The 19,809-nt window shown below is 41.7% G+C and overlaps 1 protein-coding gene across 3 annotated transcripts in view; it reads right to left on the reverse strand.

The window, feature by feature from the left end:
• The window catches only part of kcnj5 (potassium inwardly rectifying channel subfamily J member 5), a 28,028-nt gene extending 21,066 nt beyond the window's left edge, over nucleotides 1–6,962 (reverse strand). For 2 of the 3 annotated variants that reach the window (XM_027022772.2, XM_027022770.2), the window contains exon 1: nucleotides 6,776–6,962. The gene's annotated coding sequence lies outside the window, so the exon portion shown is untranslated. Of the gene's footprint in view, nucleotides 1–6,657; nucleotides 6,691–6,775 lie in introns of those variants that run through there. The other variant, XM_027022771.2, reaches the window with a different exon arrangement.
• Between the last annotated feature and the right edge of the window lie 12,847 nt (nucleotides 6,963–19,809).

The following is a 19,809-nucleotide window of genomic DNA, read 5'->3' on the forward strand; positions in this document are numbered from 1 at the left end:
ACTCCAACTGTTAGAAAATACAGAGAAAAAAAAACAGCTGTTCTCTCAGTGGTCTTGCTGCAGTTTCACAAAGCTGCTAGATATCTAGACACATCAGTCCCATATTCACTAAACATGGATCCCCATCAACTTATTTTGTATTTATGGCATTTAGCTGACACTTTTATCCAAAGCAACTTACAATTATGACAGAGTACAACTTGAGCAATTCAGGGTTAAGGGTCTTGCTCAGGTGCCCAACAGTGGTGACTTGACAGTGGTGGGGCTTGAACCAGCAACCTTCTGATATGAAGCGTGAAAAATGATGATAGCTAGACAACAGGAGAATATGTGATGAGGGAGAAAGACACACACTGCCTGAAACAAAATTTTGCAAATACATTTTTTCCATGTTTGCTGCTAGCTAAAAAGAGTTTTTCAAATGAAATATCAGTTAGTCTGTAAAATAAATCAATAGGTATTTTGTACAGTAATCCAGGTGCAATTTTCCACTAATGTAGTGGCATATTGTTCTTATTTAGATCTGTCCAAGAGCACACAGTAAAGCTAAAGACATAGCCATCATGATCAGGGAGTCTGGTCCGAAAATGAACTCACGTATATTATGAAATAAACTGATTTCTGGTTGTTGTAAAATAGAAGTTTTTAACACAAAATAAATACACATTTTATATATAGAAATTCATCTGTTACTCCCTGTATAAAAGCTACAGGTAGGTAAGAATAATTTGATGTGGTGGTATGTCATCAGGATTTTCTGTTTCTCTTATTCTACTACTCTGCAATGACATCATGTCTCATCATTTGCACTGTCATGTGTTCATGTTTGACAGTCATGTCACAGCTGAGACTTTCAGTCCACACAGGGAAAGTGAGTTGACTGACAGGTCAGACGCCAAAGGGCACAGCAATGAAAAACTCTGACCGACTCATGGACCGTCAACCCCCCCCCCCCCTCCCCCAAATCTCCACAGGCCCCCATTTGGTACAGGCTATGGAGAGAAATGATTGTTGTTAAATATGACTCAGCATACGGATCCCAAGCTCTCTATTCACACATGGTTTGCTGGTGGCACAATGCACACAAAATCACTAATGAGCTGAATGCTACTATAGAAGCTCACTGAAAATGATCATGTGTAAATGAGAATGGAGGTGTTCCCTTCTGACCTGACCTAGGAGTTCCCTATCTTATGGCTTTGAGGAGGCAGTAAATCAGGTATCAGGTAGTTTCCAGAGCAACACGCAATATGTGGTTTCAGAATTACAACTCTGACCCCATTTCAGTCCAGTCTATGTGTGCATGTGTGTGTATCTGTGTGTGCATTTGTGTGTTTGTGCATGTGTGGTAAATAAGATGCAAACCTCCTCCGTCTGCCCAGCAAGGACCATCAGTGTGTGCAGTGCGTGCTGTTCATACTGAGCTCAGGTCAGATCACCCTTCTGTTTGTAAGATCTTCTGCACACCTACTCTGAGATGCTCTGTGAATAGTAGCTGGTTGTTTGAATGCACGCAAATGGATATTATGTTTGCAGACATTCCTCCGAAGTGGGAATGCAGTAAGAGTGCCTCGTGCCCGTTTGTTTTCTCGTGGGTTTCCCTGTGAGTCAGAGTTTGTGCCAGTGTGATGGTGGAGACAGATTTTTGCGCGCTTGAGCATCGCGCTAGTTTGTGTTTTGCAGACGTCAGCATCTATGTACTGCTCTGAGAAAGCAGTGCTATTCCTACAAGCAGCATTTTGTGGTGTGTGCCTGTGATGATTCTAATTAAGCCAGCAACTCCTTTGCATATGCTGCTTTAGGACAGCATCAGTCCAGCGGCTTTTACACACTCAACACTTTACATGCTTGATTTAAGCTCTTTTAGCACTTTAGTTTGTAACATTTCTTTTAGTTAATAGTTTATTTAGATCTCTATTTGAAATGTGCTCCATTTAAATCATTGTTTTTGATATAAATGAATAGCTTTTTTATCTATGTAGCAGCTCTTTTTTGTGAAGTAACTTGAATTGTTGCTGTGTATGAAAAGTGCTATATGCATAAACTTGCCTTGCCTAAATCATCACTGTCTCTTAAGAGCACAATAGCACATTCCACACAATAGCATTTTCTACATAACATATATTACCAAGTTGATCTGAAACAGGCATAACAGGTATGATGACTTAAAGACATATGGCATTGTACTCTACAGTACAGTCCATTAATCAACTAGCTCTGCACTGCAACAGCAGATGCATGTTTCCTATTTAGTGAGGTGCAGGGATAATGATACTGAGAGAAGGACACTGAATGTGAAGTTAAAAGAGCTTTTAAACAATTTGGACTGAGAAATAGAGCACATTTTCTCTTATTCCTCATCATTTTTGTCATGATCAACTTGCTGCAGGGTGTTATATTTTATTTACTAAAATTGGATGAACAGTTTTTATTCACATTATCCCCGGTGCAGGGGACTAAAGTAACTGGGGAGCTGTATATCATTATGTGCACATAATGTGCACAAGAGAGCTGAAGTATGTTGTTGGATTCCCTTAGTGCAAGGATCAAAAACATATTAATGCCTTATTAAGGCTAAAAACCAGAATAAATGAACTAAAAATCTTTGTCAGCTGATTGCTACATTGTTATGAATTCAGATAACAATCTGGCAGACAACAGCAGAGCACATTAGTGGATCAGACTGAAAGATCAAAAGTGGATGACTAAACTTACAACCATAATAAAAAAAACTACTGACAGGAATAAAAACACTATCCAGAATTTGGAGACATAGATGTGTCCAGGACAACTATAAAGGGGAAATACAATAGAACATCCTCTCAGGGTTTTACTTCATGGTGCAAAATCTCTTGTAATCACAGAGAACAGAAAGACCAAGTCACAGTTTCGTAAAAAAATCTTTTAAATCTGGTAGATTTCACATGCCCCAGTGGATTTAACCACACATAGAGCCAATCACACACGACCGAGGATCCAATCACACACGACTGAAGAGCCAACCACACATGACCGAGGATCCAACCACACACTCCACAGACTCCAGTGAATCTCACATGCCCCAGTGGATCCAACAATACACCCCAGTGAATATAACTACACACTGCAGTAGATCCATCCACACCCTCCTGTGAATATAATCACATTTCCCGGTGGATCCAACTAAAAGTCCCAGTGGATCTAACCAAATGCCCCAGCACTTCAACTCCATAGCAGTACAATTACCCCCAAAAAACTACAGCAACAATAAATAAATCAAATATATACATACAAAAAATACCAAATCACAATCAAATAAATACCTACAATAAATGCCCCTCAAAATACTACAGCAGTGAGGTAGAATGCTTGACCAAGTCAATCACCGGAACTACAGGGAGTATGGCTTATTTCACTTGCATTATAAAGCAAACATTGTATTAATGCCCTATTACTTTGTGTGTGTATGTGTGTGAATAAACAAGACCAAAAGAGAGAGTAGTGTATGGGTGTCTGTGTCCATATCTTATCACTAACATTTATGACACTTTGAGGTTGGTCTGAGCAAATGACTTAAAAATTCCTGGTGTCAAAGACAGCCTGCTGGGCCTCTGGCCAAGTGAGCTCTCTTTCTCTCAGCGTTTGAGGGTTTACAGGGAAGTGGATGCATGTGTGTCCATGGTTTATTTCTTTGTGAGGACTCTGTGTCCTTTCATCGACAGGCAAATGAAACAACCCTGACCTTGTAGGAACAGGAATAGCAGCATCGGGAAGAAACCAAGCCGGAACCTGCTTCTGGGGCCCTGGCGCCAGGACAGGCGTCTCTAATCAGTCTCAAACTCTCACACACCCTTGAGTGTTGCTGAAGGAAGTGTGTATAGCTGGCCCAATGACACCCACTCGGAGAAACTCTCAAAGCTAGTGGTACGTGTGTGTGTGTGTGTGAGTGTGTGTGTGTGTCTGTGTGTGCACAATAAACCTATTGTCCTAATGAACCTACACTAATGGAACATATACAGTGTCTGTGGATGTTTGTGTGTGTTTGCAGGTACCTGTTTGTGTGTATGTGTGTGTATGTTTGTGTTTGTGGAAGAACATTCAGTAGTTCACAAACACCCACTCAAGTAGGATCATCAGGGTATGTGTTCATATTAGTGTGTGTATGTGTGTTGAGATGTGGTGGTGAACATCTGGCATAGTAACTCCACAATCAACCATTCTTGGTGGTGGACATTCTCTCTCTCTCTCTAGACACCAGTGTGTCTAGAGACTTCAATGGTCATATGCTTTATGATATGAATGGCACGATTGCAATCTGATCTTCATGAAGGCCCTAATAATAAAGAACACAGTGTTTTCTTATGTTTGAGCCACTCGGTTAGGTACTCTGCTTTAGCTCACTGTCATGTTAAAACCCTGAGTTACAGATTTCAAATAGATGTCTTGGCACTCTGCTATAAACTTTCTTAATACTAGTTGAAAGTTTGCCCAAAACTACCAAATATTTTTTCCTTATCTGTCCTCAGAACATTGTTGTACCAGTGTTGTGTTTAAGAGAAGTTATCAAGTGCATGTGTGCAGATGCTGTTACCTCTGTGCCACATGCACTGGGGCTTTTCACTGGAGCTTTTAACTGGAGCTTTTCACTGGCCTTTTCACTGGGGCCTTTCAGTGGGGCTTTTCACAGCATCCTTTCTCTCGGGCCTTTCACTGGAGCCTTTCACTGGAGCCTTTCACTGGGCCCTTTCACACCAGAACTGACTGAAACACCACATTCCAATTATCCTATTTTTCCAAGGAATTACCCTAATGGGTCACATCCTTTATGCACTTGTTGCTTTCACTGCTTTGGCTATTTGCTCAGTAAAGATATGTGAATGGTTGGTGTGTTGGTTGTTAAATACGTCTTTAACATCACAGGTGTAGCTATTGCTGAGTTCACTAAAAAAGAGGCTTCAGCACAAATGATACAGCAAATATACAGCAACAAAATACATTAATGAATAAATGAGGAGTAAATATTTTTTAACCAAGCAAGTCATATGTGTGCACAATTTCCTTCATACTCACACAGTCTTGGCAAGTAAGCACAAACAGATGTAAAGTGAGGTTTGATGTTCTTCTGACTTTTCCAGACTAATTTGCATGTTTTTTTTTCTTCCAAATAAATGTATGTTAGTTACTGTGACTGACAAACCTTTCATCTTAACTCTGCTTCTAATCTTCCTGCTGAGAGCCTGACTGCTAAATAAATATCCATAATTTATCATTTACATAGCATTACATAGCATCTGATTTATGCAGTATCTGGTAAGGATTTTCTGCAAACAGAAATCTTGGGAGAGACAGAAGAGAAGCAGATGACCTTATGGTCAGAATGAATCAATCATTCACGCAGTTAACAAAAGGTTATACCTCCAAGGGCAGTTACACCACCGACATACGTTGTGACCATCTTATGTCAGTCCTGAAATAGACTAGATATTCAATGCAATTCAATTCAATTCAATTCAATTCAATTCAATTCTATATGTGCAGGCCTTGTTACAACAGATGTCAGAAATCAGCTTCATGGACATCACCATATCATGCTACATCTTGTGACACATGCCTCTTCTGTCATTATACAAAGGGAAAAGACCAGGAAACATGTTGCTCTTAGAGAAAAGAAAAGAAGCAAATGCTCAAACACAGACTTCATCACGGCATCCCAGTGCAACACAGCCTTATCTTGCACCCTTATATTGCTTTGTATTAATTTACATTTATGTAAGGCAGATATTAGCACTGCTCTCTGCTAATCTAGAATTGTGCCAACATCAGAATCATTTCCTTGTTGACACACTGACAACTCTAGTCTGGCATTCAGGCAGAAAGACTTTTGTCAGAAAGACAAGCAGAAAATTAGGCAATATTTTATGTTACCCTTCAATAAGTGTCCTTTAAATAGAAAGCAGATTACAAGTGCTGGAAAGATATTAGAGTAGTTCAGTACTTAACATCAATGACTACACTTTCAGGAAAGCATTTGTCTGCACCCAAGCAGATAAAAAAATGTAAATCTGGCTTATACAATGATACAAGTACAGAAATGGGAGTTACATTTAAGAGACTTACAATGACACACCAATACACTATGCTATTACGCACACACTCACTCTTAGTATTTACTAATTTTTTACACACATCTGCATGTACTGCTTTTTTAAAATCTTTTTATACTAGTGCTGTTCCCTGGTAAAACTCCTGCATTGCACTAAAGGAACTACAGCTTGTCCTTACACACACACGCACACACACACACACACACACACACACACATGCGTACGCACGCACGCACACGCACACACACACACACACACACAATGCGTGCACATGCACACACCACAGACTCTTGTTTACTCCCTAGTTGAAAGCGCTGTTATAATTTCCGTTAACATCGCGCACACATGCATTATAGCAACCCTCTGCAGAGGTGCTCCTTCAGGCTCTGTCAGGGTGTGCGAACATGCCAGTACTCCGTGAGACGGAGGTTACTGGTTGAGGGAACTCTTCTCTTCAATCTCCTTCTCTCATCCTGTCATGGACTCTCTCTCAAAAACTCGAAAACAAAGATGCAGATTGCAGCACTATAACAGTTTTACATGCACATGCACTGTAACGCACTACACAACTTACAGTTATGCCAGCATGTTCTTGCCTGTTCGTACTCTCCCTCTCTGTCCGTCTCTCTCTCTCTCTCTCTCTATCTCTCATACACCCTCTCACACTCTCTCTCTCCACTGCTTGTTCTTACCTCCGGTTGGCCGCTGAGGTGCTCGCTGCTGTCCGTTTGTGAAGGCATCTCAAAGCTGCTACTTTGTCTGCGACCCTGCAGTGGTGTCTGACTGGCTTTGTTCACATACCGCTCTGCCTTCTCCGTACCTTTCACTTCTGGGGGATGAGAGAGTGTGAGAGATGGATTTGGGGAGGTGATAGGTATGAAGAAAGAGAGACAGAGTTAAAGAGATTGTGTGAGAATGTGTGTGAGTGAGAAAATGTGTAAGTATTTGGGGGGGGGGGGGGGGCTGTAATACAGAATATGCTTCCTCCCCCACCTGCCCCCGCCTCAGTGTGAGCTCTCCTCTCTCAGGATTTGTCCTTTGTGTGTCCGTGTGTGTGTGTGTTTCTGTGTGCAGACTTTACCACATGCCGTGTTGGATTCTTCCGGCAGTCATGCAAAGAACGGGGGGATACAGCGGAGAGTGAGAAAGATGGCAAAACATCAATTCATCTATAGCACTGCAGTGAGATGGACCTGAGGGTGTGAGAAAGAAAGGGAGGGATACAAAAAGTGGATGGAAAATAGATACTAGACACAGTGTGGAAGAGATACTAGACACAGTGTGGAAGAGATAACTAGATACAGTGTGGAAGAGATACTAGATACAGTGTGGAAGAGATAACTAGACACAGTGTGGAAGAGATAACTAGATACAGTGTGGAAGAGATACTAGATACAGTGTGGAAGAGATAACTAGACACAGTGTGGAAGAGATAACTAGATACAGTGTGGAAGAGATAACTAGATACAGTGTGGAAGAGATAACTAGACACAGTATGGAAGAGATAACTAGATACAGTGTGGAAGAGATAACTAGATACAGTGTGGAAGAGATAACTAGATACAGTGTGGAAGAGATAACTAGACACAGTGTGGAAGAGATACTAGACACAGTGTGGAAGAGATAACTAGATACAGTGTGGAAGAGATAACTAGATACAGTGTGGAAGAGACACTAGACACAGTGTGGAAGAGATAACTAGATACAGTGTGGAAGAGATAACTAGATACAGTGTGGAAGAGATACTAGACACAGTGTGGAAGAGATAACTAGATACAGTGTGGAAGAGATAACTAGATACAGTGTGGAAGAGATAACTAGACACAGTGTGGAAGAGATAACTAGATACAGTGTGGAAGAGATAACTAGACACAGTGTGGAAGAGATAACTAGATACAGTGTGGAAGAGATAACTAGACACAGTGTGGAAGAGATAACTAGATACAGTGTGGAAGAGACACTAGACACAGTGTGGAAGAGATAACTAGATACAGTGTGGAAGAGATAACTAGACACAGTGTGGAAGAGATAACTAGATACAGTGTGGAAGAGATAACTAGATACAGTGTGGAAGAGATAACTAGATACAGTGTGGAAGAGATAACTAGACACAGTGTGGAAGAGATACTAGACACAGTGTGGAAGAGATAACTAGATACAGTGTGGAAGAGACACTAGACACAGTGTGGAAGAGATAACTAGATACAGTGTGGAAGAGATACTAGACACAGTGTGGAAGAGATAACTAGATACAGTGTGGAAGAGATAACTAGACACAGTGTGGAAGAGATAACTAGATATAGTGTGGAAGAGATAACTAGATACAGTGTGGAAGAGATAACTAGACACAGTGTGGAAGAGATAACTAGATACAGTGTGGAAGAGATAACTAGATACAGTGTGGAAGAGATACTAGATACAGTGTGGAAGAGATAACTAGATACAGTGTGGAAGAGATAACTAGACACAGTGTGGAAGAGATAACTAGATACAGTGTGGAAGAGATACTAGATACAGTGTGGAAGAGATACTAGATACAGTGTGGAAGAGATACTAGATACAATGTGGAAGAGATAACTAGATACACTGTGTAAGAGATACTAGATACAGTGTAGAAGAGATACTAGATACAGTGTGGAAGAGATACTAGATACAGTGTTGAAGAGATAACTAGATACAGTGTGGAAGAGATAACTAGACACAGTGTGGATGAGATAACTAGATACAGTGTGGAAGAGATAACTAGACACAGTGTGGAAGAGATAACTAGATACAGTGTGGAAGAGATAACTAGACACAGTGTGGAAGAGATACTAGATACAGTGTGGAAGAGATAACTAGATACAGTGTGGAAGAGAACTAGATACAGTGTGGAAGAGATAACTAGACACAGTGTGGAAGAGAAACTAGATACAGTGTGGAAGAGATAACTAGATACAGTGTGGAAGAGATACTAGATACAGTGTGGAAGAGATAACTAGACACAGTGTGGAAGAGATACTAGATACAGTGTGGAAGAGATAACTAGATACAGTGTGGAAGAGATAACTAGACACAGTGTGGAAGAGATACTAGATACAGTGTGGAAGAGATAACTAGATACAGTGTGGAAGAGAACTAGATACAGTGTGGAAGAGATAACTAGACACAGTGTGGAAGAGATACTAGATACAGTGTGGAAGAGATAACTAGATACAGTGTGGAAGAGATACTAGATACAGTGTGGAAGAGATAACTAGACAGTGTGGAAGAGATACTAGATACAGTGTGGAAGAGATAACTAGATACAGTGTGGAAGAGATAACTAGACACAGTGTGGAAGAGATACTAGATACAGTGTGGAAGAGATAACTAGATACAGTGTGGATGAGATAACTAGACACAGTGTGGAAGAGATATTAGATACAGTGTAGAAGAGATACTAGATACAGTGTGGAAGAGATAACTAGATACAGTGTAGAAGAGATAACTAGATACAGTGTGGAAGAGAGAGACAAAGAAAGAGAGAAGCAAAAGACTGCAAGAGAGAGTATGAGAGCAAGAGATAGTGCTAAGAGATAACTAGATAGATAGATAAATAGAGAGAGAAAGAGAAAGAGGGAAGAACACGAGAGATAGCGAGGGTATTGCAAGAAAGTGAGAGAGGGAGGAACACAATTAGAGAGAGAGGCAGGGAGAGAGAAAAAGAGACAGAGGAATACAATGAGAAAGAGAGCAATAAAGTGTAAGAGCAAGGCCACTATGATGCTTGAAGTATGAAGAAATGCTCTGACCCACCCCTCTACTAAAGCCATTAAAATGATGAGCAATTCTTTTCAGAATGAGACAGAACATCTGAACAAGGTTAAGGGCAGGACAGCATCATGCTGCCTCCTTACCTCTTACATGCAGTTCTGATTTACGGCATTGCAGTCTCTGGGTATATTCACATGCACATACATGCACACATAAATCTGCAGTTCCCATATTCTAACACCATGTTGTTAATGCAGGCAGGCTTGAGGCTGTTTTACTCTTTTCTGGATTAGTAGCTGGCTAATATTCACTGAAAATACTCTTAGGAAATCAACCCACAGATCATCTGATGCAGGTCATCTCTATTTCTTAGAATTATTTCCAGATATCTAGACATCATTGATATCATTGTATTCAAGCCTGTAAGAAGCAAGGTTTTGATATCTCTGTCTGCTGGCTCTTTCGGAATCTATTCACAAAGAATTCCTTCATTCATTTTACATAATACAATCAAATCAAACAGAATCAAACTGAATATATTAAGGATTATATCCACTGCCTGACTGCAATATGCCCTGAGACTACTGTATAAGTCTAATGCAGTATGCCCTGAGACTACTGTATAAATCTAATGCCGTGTGCCCTGAGGGTACTGTATAAGTCTAATGCAGTGTGCCCTGAGGGTACTGTATAAGTCTAATGCAGTATGCCCTGAGACTACTGTATAAACCTATGCAGTGTGCCCTGAGGGTACTGTATAAGTCTAATGCAGTGTGCCCTGAGGGTACTGTATAAGTCTAATGCAGTATGCCCTGAGGGTACTGTATAAGTCTAATGCAGTGTGCCCTGAGGGTACTGTATAAGTCTAATGCAGTATGCCCTGAGGGTACTGTATAAGTCTAATGCAGTATGCCCTGAGGGTACTGTATAAGTCTAATGCAGTGTGCCCTGAGGGTACTGTATAAGTCTAATGCAGTATGCCCTGAGGGTACTGTATAAGTCTAATGCAGTATGCCCTGAGGGTACTGTATAAATCTAATGCAGTGTGCCCTGAGGGTACTGTATAAGTCTAATGCAGTATGCCCTGAGGGTACTGTATAAGTCTAATGCAGTATGCCCTGAGGGTACTGTATAAGTCTAATGCAGTATGCCCTGAGGGTACTGTATAAGTCTAATGCAGTGTGCCCTGAGGGTACTGTATAAGTCTAATGCAGTATGCCCTGAGGGTACTGTATAAATCTAATGCAGTGTGCCCTGAGGGTACTGTATAAGAGTGTAATGGGAGCTATACTTTAGTTGAAATCTGATTCACTGATGTCACTGATCAGTTTCTTTACATTCATACAAATTCTTATTGTCCTGTGATCCTTTAAAGCATAGTTGTTAACTTGCAAATGCAGATATAGAGTGCCTTGTAAAAGTATTTCACTCTCTCAAAAGGCCTCAGATGTCCCAGTGAGCACTGGCAAACCTCTGTTGTGATGAAATGGACGCTGCATCATCCCACTCTGCCTAGACAAGGCTGTCCCTCAAAACTCAGTGTGAGAGCATGAAGGAGCCTTTACATTTACAGCATGTGTCAGATGCCCTTGTCTATAACGATTTACAGAAGTGCTTTGTAGTTTGTTGAAACACATCATCATGCAAGCATAGGTTAGTGTCAAGAATATACTGAAGCTACTGGGCTAAAATGGGAAAGAAGGCAGAAAGGTTAAGTGCATATTTATGTACTCAGTGACTCACTAAAGAGACAACTCTTTAGTCTGTGTCTGAAGACAGCTAGTGTCTTAGCTGTACAGACAGCTGTGGTAAAAGAAGAGTCTTGACATGTGCTTTCTTTGTGTCTTGAGGCATAATAGTTTGAATTGAACCATACTAGAAGCTTGAAAGTGCAGAATGGTGCTTGGTTAGTACTTTTAGGCACATGGGAGCTGGTCCAGTTTTGAGTTTTTCAGTGTTGTACATTTGAAGTAAGCTTCTACAGGGGACCAGTGGAGGGAACACAGCAAGGAGGTACATGGGAGGTTGAAAACAACCTATGCATTTGCAGTCTGGATGTGCTGCAGGGGTCTGATGGCACAGAGGAAGAAGGTCTACCGGGGTGAGTTGAATTTGTTAAATCAATCAAGGGATTGACAGGCTTGACAGATTTTGTTAAGCTCATCAAAGAAGGTGGCAAAATGATCAGCAAGGGGGAAAGTTTGTGAAGGAGAAAGGGAGGGGAGGTTTTAGAAGAGAGGCAAAGACATTATGGAGTGAGTGTGAGTGAGATGCAGATGCTTCCAGTTCTTCCTTGTAGAAAGATGTCTTAGCAGCAGTCACATCAGAGGAGAACATTGCTAGAAGAATATGACAGGAAAGGAGATCAATGTCAATATGTGGTTTCTTCCACTTCCTTTCAGTTGCTCTATGATTGCTGCATAGGACATCCAACAAGCAAGCATGCCCAGCTTTTCTATGAAGGATCCCAGAGAAGGTGATATACAACAATATGTCTCTGATGGGAGAACTTTGAGGGAAGTCACAGAGAGGCCAAGAATCCCTTTTAAGGAGTCAGTGGCTGAGACTGGAATTAAGGTGCACCAGTCAACGTTATTAAGAGCTCTACATACCACTGGCCTGAATGTGAGGGTGGCTGGAAAGAAGCCATTACTGAAGAAAAATGACATCAAAGCACATCCGGAATTTGGCAAAAAGAGTGACACAGATAAAACAGTGGGATATGGATTTGTGGTCATATGAGACAGAAATTGAGGTTTTTGGCCAACATATGTGTGGCATGACATCTAAAACTGCTAATTTAAACAATAAACACCATCCCAACAGTATGCGGAAGTATGGTCAATGCCCAAGATTGGCTGGATGTATGGGGATGCCAACATGATGTTGTGGGAATGTTTCTTCTCAGAGGACTGGGGATTAAAAGATGGATGGTTCAAAATAGAGGGAGATGCTTCAGCCTGCTAAAAAAACTCAAGCTTGGGAGAAACTTCCCTTTCAGCAATAATTCCAAGCATAAGGCCAAAGCAGAGGAACATAGAGCAAATGAAAGATTTCAGTCCAATCGAAAATCTTCAGCATTATTTGAAGCATCATTCAAACATCATTCTACATACTTGAACAATCTGCCAGCAGATCAAATAAACTCAGTGTGCAAACCATGTAGAAACATACCTCAGCAGGTGTGAAACAAAAGTTGAGCAGCAAAGCATGTATGATCAGAGAGTCCATAGTAAGTCATGCAGTGCAATTTTCATTAATAGCAGCATGTCACGGTGTGTGTGTGTGTGTTCGTCTGTGTGGCCACGCCCTCCCTGTGTTCCACACTTGCTCCTCATTGTGCGTCGTTAGTGTGCGTGTATATAAGTCTCGTGGTTAAGTGTGACAGTAGCCTGCGAGCTACATCTTCAGTGGTAGATGTATTGATAAACGTTATGTCCCTGTTTTACGCGACTTGTCCCCACATCCTGCTTTCACAGAAACACCGACGAAGGATTCCCAGGAAGGCGAGCAAAAGAAGGAAAGGGAAGCAAGGATGTAAACACCCTTCCACAACCCTCGCAGAGAGACCCTCCGTTGTCTTGGCAACACTCCATACTCCCGCAACAGCAGAGAGTTCCACTGGAGGATTATGGGGGATGGGGGGTGGGGGTGTAGGAGGTCCTCTGTGGGGATCCTCTCACTGTCAGCGATGTCAAGTGTGCGGTCTCTAAGAGCGACGAGCCTCTGGCACTTAAGATACCGCTTCACCCGGAGGTGCCGCTCGGGAACAAGCAAGCCGTCCCGTCTGGCGCACAGAGAGGCAACCTTGTTCGAGGAGGAAACTCTCTCCACTAGCGCACACAGCCCCGGAATTTGTGTGCCTGTACCTAAGCCTCATAGAGACAAGAAGGAAGCGACACCAGTGCCCACCCCAAAGACGGGCAAAGTAGCTGGTGCGCTTCCTGAAACGGGTGCGCAGAAATCACCAAATCCCCCAAATCGGCAAGGAGCAATCCCCCACAGGCGACTTAGACCTTAGCCCAGCCAATGACTGGGGGATAGGCTTGGGCTCTTGCCAGCTTCCCCGGACTCTTTAACAACCCTCTATGTAGTTTTGTACATGACCCTGTCACTGTGTCTGTCCCCATCACTCTGTCAGTACCAGTCAGTTTGTTCCCCTTTGTGTCAGTGCCTGTACCTGTCAGTTTGTCCGTCCCTGTGTCTGTTGTTGTCCTGGTCCCTGTCCATCCCCCTTCTGTCCTGCTCGCGCTGGCCCGTGTCGGGTCACTTGGTCCTCCGTGCTGGTTTCAGGACCATAGCCCGATAGGCTGGTGCAACGGGAGTCACACCATTGGGAAGGGGCTCCATCACGCTATGGCCCCTCCTCCCAAATGTCTCTCCGTGTGTTTGTGTGTGCGTATGTTCATCCGTGTAGCCACGCCCTCCGTGTTTCACACCTGCTCCTCGTTTTGCATCGTTAGTGTGCGTATATATAAGTCTTGTGTTTAAGTGTAATGGTTGTCGGTGTTTGACCCTGATAGCCTTCGAGCTATGTCTTCAGTGTTATATGTAATAATAAATGTATGTTTCTGTTTAACGCGACTCATCCCCGCATCCTGCTTTGCCTCCTAAGCATGACACAGTACTGCAGTAACAGAAATAAATCGAAGTGCAAAGGTACAACTGATGATCAATAGAGTTATCCTCTGAATAGATTCAATGTACAGTAATGTCCCAGATGGTAATCAAATGTTGTACAGGCTGATTGCTGTTGGACTGACTAAGCATGTTGCTAAGTCTTCTCTGCGGTTTGACAAATAGATCGTGGAAGACAAGTGGTTCTTTTTCTAGGATGGATAAAGGTTTGTTCATTGTCCTCAACAATGAGGCCAAACTTGTCCATGGCACATTCCAGGGCCAAGTCAGCCTTCTTTATCAGACTGTTGAGCCTTCTTTATCAGACTGTCAGACTGTATCAGTCTTTGTTTCTCCAGCTTTAATGCTGCCTCTTCCAAAGAACTTGCAAGAACTTGCAAGAAACAGAGAAAACATCTTGCGGTAGTCATGAAAGGACACAAATGTCCTCAGAAAGTTGAGTCTGATCATCCTCTTCCTGTACACAGTCTCTGTGCTGACCTTCTAGTCCAGCCTGTTGTTGAGGTGGACACCAAGATATCTATAGATAGCTCAACTATAGCTCATCTATAGCTCAACATCCTGTCCCATGACATTTCTTGGTCTAGTTATAGTCCACTTCTTCCTGAAGTTGATCACTATCTTTTTGGTCTTGGTCACTCAGCGGTGTAGCAGAGTAGAAAAGGTGTGAGAGGTGAGTGGAGGAGCTGCATGAGGAGAGTGGGAGATCCGTGGGGGAGGTGTGAAAAATGAGTGAAAGAGGTGCAGGAGGGGAATGGGAAATCAATGGGGGAGGTGTGAGAGATGAGTGGAGGAGGTGCAGGAAGGCAATGGGAGTTCAGTGGTGGAGGTGCAAGAAAGGAAGTAAGGAGGAGTGGGTTAGATGTGAAGGATGTGGTGTAGGAGTGGGGGAAGAGTGATGGAGATGCAGGAGGGCAGTGGAGGAGGAGTAGGGGAGGGAAGGGAGGAGCTGATGGAGGATGTATGGTTGCTACAGAAGAAGGGGGGCGATGTCATGCTGACCCTGTTGGCAAACACACTCAGCTAATTAGCTCTGTCCAGGCTTCCACCCATTGGCTGTTATCTGTCCCTCTCCCTGAAGGACCATTTCTTCTTGTTCAGCAGCTACATCAGGAATATGATTATCCAGGGATTGTTGTTGGGAAAATAGCATAACTGATTGGTGATTGGTGTCAGTGCAGAAATTAATATGGTCCATGATGCATTCTGTCATGTCTTAACAACCCCTCCATACAAAGCCCGATCCATACCTTGAGTACTTCGAACCTCAAGTACAGCTTGGCAGAGTCCCTTGCAGTCTTCATGTGCAGACTGAAGACCCATCTATTTGTGGAATATTTAAATGAGCACGGACCCTGCTCCTATGTTAACTAACTGAAACCAGTACTTATTGTAGGGTATTGCTTATTACACTGATATTGACTAACAAACTCTAGTACTTATTGTTTATTGCACTTATCATTGTCTGAGATAGAGCTTGTGTATTTTGCACTTCTATGTAGGCATCAGCACTGATCCCTGTATTTCAACAGTATTCTAGTTCATTGGTATATTGACTCTAACCTACTGTACTGGCTGGGATGTATTTTATAATGACAAAGTAAATGACAAAGCACTTTGTAAGTCGCTCTGAATAAGAGCGTCTGCTAAATTCCGTAAATGTAAACGTATTCCCCAGCTGACTCAAATAACACCTGTAGAGCCTCCTTTGCTTCATGTGACCACCTCTTTGTTCTCAACAGTGCAGGTTTGTGGGAGTCAGTAGAATCAGGTTGTGGTCAGATCTTCCAAGTTGGGGCCGATCAAATGAAGTGTCTGTGTCCTGAGCGTCTGCAAATGGTAGGTCCAGTGTTCTGTTCTTTCTTTTACAGACAACAAAAACAAAACAAAGAAAACGCTGATATAAAGATGGGAACTGCTGTAACTGGCTGCCACAGCTTTTTTTTTTCCATATTTACATTGTACATAACTCTGATGAGGTTGAATAGCTATACAAGCAGCATATTTCAATCTTTGTCAAATCTGCTGACAAATAATGCATTTTGACTTTGGTTTGCAATAATAATACTCACTGGAACAATGTGTGTAACAATTTGTAATCCAGATGAATATGATGATTTCAAAGAGGGTTGAATACTTCTGCAAGGCACATGAAAAACAAAAATAATACGCAGTTTGTGAGAGAGATGCTGGGAAAATACATAAGAATTTACTGAAAAAAGTGATGATCATGCCCTAACCATCCATGGCTGAGAGCCCAAGACATCACAACCAACTCTTCTCTCTGCGTGGGAAGGATGGCTTAGCTCTTCTGTCTGAAGCAGGTCCAGCCAATCCTGCGCACTGACCAGCTCAAGTATACAGATCTAGAGTTTCTGTGCTGTCCTTCAGTTGTGTTTAACAACACTGTTTAAAAAAATATTTTACAAGACTTGTGTATCTCAGAGGAATTACCGACCCCAGACTGGTTAGTGCCGTACGAGAGCTTCCTATGATAAATGGAAAATGGTAACAACTAACGTAAACCATTTTTTTGTTTCTTCTCCTTCTTCATCATCACAGGCAATGGTTATTTGCGTGATTTCATTTAGTCATGTTTTAAATGCTGCCAGTATGAAAGCTGAACGCACTGATATTCTTTTTTTAGTGGGCATTGTTTGTAACAAAGTATGTAGGGTGAAAGAAGCTGTGGGGTTAAGCTAAAAGCAGTGAAAAACAAAACAAGAGTGTGCATGCACATTTGCTCAGTGCCCTAGTAGGTGATAAAAATGTTTTGATTAGTATGTGTCTGAGTTTGAAGAAAAGCAGTGTGTAGAAAAAGGATAGGTGTTGGTCTAAATAAAGCAGAACAGAGTAACTAAACTGGGGCTTAATTGCTAAGGAGAAGTAAGAAACAGTTCAGCATTAACCAATGTGCACCTGATATGTCAATGCTGTTATATGCATATTTTCTGTAAAACTTACAGATCATCAGTACAAAGGGTGATCATTTGAAGAGGTGTTGGGAGACTGGATATATTCTTTGTGACTGGGATGCACTCTTAAGTAAATTAAGTAGAAAAGAAAGGAATTTTCATGCTAAACAAACAATCTCCACAATCTCAATAAAATCTATTTTTCCCAATAAACTAGAATATTCTACGAGATGAGCTAATTTACAACATAAAGTATAAATTAACAAATATTAGAGGCTAAGTTGTAGGATGACCAACTGTTTCCAAGCTTCACTTTTGTTTTGTTCTTGCTTTTACAGTAATAACATACACACTTGAAGTTCAGTAATAAATTACCTAAATATTACTATCAATAATGCAGAGAGAGATTTTTCTTGATTTCATAAAAGCAATGAGAAATGGTTCTTTGTGGTGGTACACCACAAACAGCAGAGGCAGGAGTAAAAAAATTATATTTATATTACTTAGTAATATAATTTAACACATAACATGTTGGCTCTAACTCTGTAAACAAAGATGTGTGTTTAGGTGAGGACACTTTCTCTGTAGACAAGGATCAGCATAACTGCTGTAACTGACCTTCACTAACTTGGGATAGGTTTAGTCAGTTCCACTAACCCAAGATTTTCACAACCTGTCTAACTGGGCAATGAGCTCATAAAAGTCAGGGATAAACAATCTGCTGCATTCTGTAACAAGTCTTCTATGTTATGCTATTACTTCTGATAAGACTAGAAGTCATCAGCACTGGGTCAGTGGCCCATGAGAAGTCACAGGGTCCAGATCAGCAGCACTGGGTGAGGTGTATCCCAGTGGTTTACTGTCCAAGTTTTCCTTGAGCCCCACTAGAACTGTAAGCAGTACATTTAGAATTTATTGGCTGCCGGTACGATCTTGGAGATAACCATGTTTATTTCTCACTGCCATATGCTGCCAACGTGGGGACCATCTGGGAGATTGAATTTACACATGATTTAATAATGAGCCAGTCACTGGCCTTGGAAATTATGTGCCAGTTCTTGGAGCTTGATGCATCCAGGATGTCTTCAACTTGTTTTTCTGTCTCAAGAATGCATTACTGATGATGAGGTTGTGCTTGAGGAAGACTCCATCAGAACTGATAATAAGATTATACATGACAGGTATGTGTGCCAACGGGTATTTGAACAGTTTAAAAAGGAAGAACTCACAACAGTGATCATCTTGTTGTTGTTAAGCTTGTGGCAAACAATCATGACGTGTTGACCCCTCATAGTTTTTCATTTTTTATCATGTTTTTCTCCCAATTTAGTCACTATGCCAATTTCCACCCACCAACCTCCCCTTTTCGTATGACAACTACCAACCCAATCCAAGCCCATCAGAGTATAGCATTAACTGCCCTCATCAGCAAACACAAACACACAGATGTCCATAATTGGCTACTGTCACAGTGATTGACAGGGGCCAGAGTACCACCCTCACTCTCACCCAGAGAGCAGCACCAATTTGCTGCCCTGGACTCCCATTAACTCAGCAGCTTTTATTTTATTTTACCCAGGTAACCCATTGAGAACAAAGGATCTCTTTTACAAGAGAGCTCCTGATGATAGGGCAAGCACTTTTCTGTTGCACCACTCAGGGGCTGTTTTGATTACACCATGTATCTTGGGCTTTCTCGTCCAGAAGAAGGTACATCTTGCTTTTCCTCCTTCAATAGCCCTTTTCTGGCTTTAGGGAGAACCTAAACACCCAAAAGATGTCAGAGTTAGGTCAAAAATATTTACTAGAAAAAAGTTGAAATATCACCAAAAATATCAGAAAATAGATGTAGATAAATAATTTCACTGAATATACAAGAACATCTACAGACCTCAAAATTCTGAGATATAGCTCGCCTACACAACCTGCACTGATGTTTCAAGAACCCTACTAATGATATTCCAATAAAAATTATCCCAGTCCTCTTCATTAAACCCTTGATGATGGCCTTTTTGGACATCATGGAGTAGAATATTATGAATATTGCTGTGGCATATATTTGAGATTTAATGTGTTCAGACAACATTGTTCTAATCAAGCTTCAGAACCTCCAGCTCTTTGAGCATCATCACTCTGATTTGGTCATTCTTCTGTCTCAACTTTCACCAGTAGCCCAATTCAGCATCAAAGCACTATGGGCCCATTGGCATCAGATTTTATAAATCTCTTTCATCAAACCTCTAATTTGGGTCCATGCTATACTTTGGTTGCTCTTTTAGCACCTTCTGCTTTCACTGACCATCTCCCTTGGACTCCTGACATGAAAGTACCGCTGGTGTTTCTGAGGCTGCAGAGATGGAGATAGTCAGCCTGCTATCAGTATTCTTGTGGCTTATCATTTGAAGCTTGCTGTATGCCATCAACAGGCAGGGGAGGCC

Source organism: Electrophorus electricus, chromosome 4, assembly GCF_013358815.1.
Source record: "Electrophorus electricus isolate fEleEle1 chromosome 4, fEleEle1.pri, whole genome shotgun sequence".
Taxonomy (NCBI): domain Eukaryota; kingdom Metazoa; phylum Chordata; class Actinopteri; order Gymnotiformes; family Gymnotidae; genus Electrophorus; species Electrophorus electricus.